The sequence below is a fragment of the Cryptomeria japonica genome, chromosome 11 (assembly GCF_030272615.1).
Source record: "Cryptomeria japonica chromosome 11, Sugi_1.0, whole genome shotgun sequence".
NCBI lineage: Eukaryota > Viridiplantae > Streptophyta > Pinopsida > Cupressales > Cupressaceae > Cryptomeria > Cryptomeria japonica.
The window spans coordinates 606,987,425-606,990,852 of record NC_081415.1 but is presented as its reverse complement, the minus strand read 5'-3'; positions in this window follow the sequence as shown (position 1 = coordinate 606,990,852).

The window sequence follows — 3,428 nt, the reverse complement described above, 5'->3', positions numbered from 1 at the left end:
TCATGAAGGTTCTTGGGGCATTGGTAAGTCCAAACGGCATCACAAGCCATTCATACAACCCTTTTGTGGTCTTAAAAGCAGTCTTCCACTCATCACCCTCCTTAATTCTAATCTGATGATAACCACTTTTAAGGTCCAACTTAGAAAAATACATGGCACCTCCTAAACAATCCATCAAATACTCTATTCTAGGAATAGGAAATCTATACCTTATGGTGATTCTATTGATTTCCCTTGAATTAGTACAAAGTCTCCACTTGCCTCCCTTCTTTGTTGCTAGAACTACCGGGACTGCACATGGGATGATGCTCTTCTTGATCAGTCCTTGATCCAACAACTCCTGCACTTGCCTTGATAGCTCCTTATCTTTGTCAGGTGTGAGCTTATATGCTGCTTTATTGGGTAGGGATGCACTGAGTACAAAGTCTATTTGATGGCTAATAGACCTTCTTGGTGGAAGTGTTGTAGGTGCTCCATCACTCACTATATCTTTATACTCTTGCAACATTTTTTTTACCTCCTTAGGTACCTTTGTCTGCAACTTATCTTCATCCTCCTTTGGCTTGACAAAGATGGCACATCCCACTGTCTCCTCTTCATGTAGCAAGTGTAATAACTCTTTACCAGTATTAAGTAAGACACTAGGTGTTCTTGAGGTTCCCTCATCACTCTCTATCAGCGACTCAATCTTATAGGTTCTGTTGTCCTTCTTGAAAGAAATGGAGTTCTCCTCTCCATCATAGATCATCTTCCTATCAAATTGCTAGGGTCTACCTAGCAGTAGATGACAAGCATCCATGGGTAACACATCACAAAGGATCTTGTCCTTGTATCCTCCAATAGAGAACTCCACCCAAGTCTGTTCATTGACAAGCACACTTTGTCCTTGATTCAACCATGTCACCTTGTAAGGGCTAGTGTGGGGTATCTTTGTGAGTTTCAACTTCTTGGCTACCTCATCTGATATGATGTTATCAGTTGACCCTGAATCAACTATCACCTTGCAAACCTTACCAAAGATTTTGCATCTCACCCTAAACAATGCTCTCCTATGCTTAGGTTCATCCTTAACCAACTGTCTTATCAAGACTCTATTGAACATCAAAATTTCTCCAATCTTTGATTCAATATGGTCCACCTCAGGTGTTTTTCTTCTTGATGTGTCTTCATGGGCATAAGTAGCCCTCTTTCCACTATTTGATGAGGTAGTCTTGTCAGGGCATCTATAAGTCGGGTGTCCCAATTGACCACAATTGTAGGATTTCATGGTTGCAAAGTAGGAATTACCCCTGCCAGTACCTCTACCCCTATTTGGGTCCCCTTGTGCACATCTTCCTCTAGAGTGCCCTCCTCTGAGATTGGTTTCACTGCTATGTTCAGTCAACTTGGACTCTCCTTTATTCCTTTGCTCATTTGCCTTGCTTTGGTAACCACCTCGGTGACTCATTTGTTCTCTACCTTTGCCTCTACCCCTTTTGTTGAAATCTCCCTTCCTTTTGTTCCTCTCTTCCACCTTAGCAGCAAGTTGATGACACTTTTGGATAGCGGTAGGAGTCCATAGGCTTATCTCCTCTTGGATGTTCCACTTTAGGCCACTTAGATACCTAGCCACCTTGATAGATTCCTCTTCTTGGACTTTGGATCTAAGACAAAGCTTTTGAAACTCCTCTATGTAGGAGGTCACATCAAGGTCTTTTTGCTTCAATCCCTATCTCTTCTTATGAATTTGGACTTCATAATCCTCTGGCAAGTAGTTCTCCTTGATCTTACTCACCATGGCCTTCCAATTTGCATTAGGTAACTTTCCCATGCTAACTCTCTCCTCTTGCAAGTACTTCCACCATGTCAAGGCTACTCCCCTTAGTCTTAATTTGGCAACCTTAACCTTCTGAGCTTCTATCACACCTTCACACTCAAAGTGGTTTTCCATACCCTCAATCCATTCCATGATAGTCTCAATGTCCATCCTTCCACTAAAATGTGGCAATCCTTCAAAAGCTTTTGTATTCAAAGCATTGATGACCTTTACAAAAGGTTCTTCATTGATTAAGGGGTCTGGTTTAGGTATGATGTCATCAAGATCAATAGCTTTCTTGCCTCTGTCGCTAGTTTCCATACCCCAGAGTTCTTGTGCTCTCTGATCAACCACTTCTTGCAGCTTGTTCCTTATCTCACTCATAGCATCTTCAAGGAGTCTATTTTTCTCCTTTTTCTCTTCTACCTCCCTAGCTAGCTATGCATTAGTGACCATTATTTTCTCCCCTATCAATTCACTAGAATACAAAGACATGCATGGTCCACCAAATCTTTAACTTGGCTCTGATACCAATCTGATGGGAATGGGGATGGGATAGACTAGCCTAGTCTATGCTCCTTGATCCTCTCCTTGGATCACCAGGTCTTCCAACCACACCCTAGGGTCTCTAGGACTTCCCTTTCCTGTGCAATCCCCTGACCTTGCCTAATCCACCCACCAACAACCTGTGATACTTCTCCTAAGGTCACACCTACTCACAAGCATAAAAAACCCTCACATAGGCTAATAAGGGTTTAGCTCCTCCTACACCTTCTTAGGTCCTAGCAAGGATAGGATAGGTCTCTGACATGGTTTTCCATCCATTCATGTGTCCCCAAGAGGTTTTAACCTTCTACTTTGTTACCGATCTCACTATTTTGCTTCTTTCCTACAAAATAGGGCTACAAGGAATGTGCCCAATTAGGCCTCCATTCTGGACTTTTAGGGCTCCCTCTTGCAAATGATGCAAAAACTTGTGAAACTCCCCAAAAGGACCGCTAACCATTTGGCAAGAACTTAAATATTTTCCTGGTTTTGGTCCTCCAAGTGTCCGTACACTTCCCTAGGTGAGTTTTGGGGTTTTTTCAGGGTTTTTATGAGGGTCTTAAGGCCTACCTGGGTCACAGTGATGGTTTTCTATCTTTATCACCTTATCTAGATTGGTGGAATCTTCTCTTCTCACCAATGGTGCTCCACACACCCATCTACAACTCCACCAAAGGGTGCCTCCTTCCTTGTCCTACCTTGCTCTCATGGACCTCTACAATCTCAACCCTTCCTAGCCGGGCACAGTCTAGTCTCGCCTAGGAGTGGGTCTTTGAAAAGATTTCCTGCATCTTCAGGGGCCCTTCTTGCTCTAGGATACTATAAAAGGTATTTACTCCTATTCCCCATGGTTTCATGGTGTTTCCACAATGGGGATAGGAGTTGTCAATCCATTACATAAAACCGTCCAAAATTGGACAGTAAAAGAGTAACTTCACAAAATAATTACAAAACACACAAAACCTGCACAAGAACCTAACCTAAGTGCTCAAAATGAAAGTATAAACACAATTCAAGACTCTCAACACCATTTAGTTTTCAAAACAATCCATTATCAACCTATTCATGCTCCACTTGTGTCAACTGG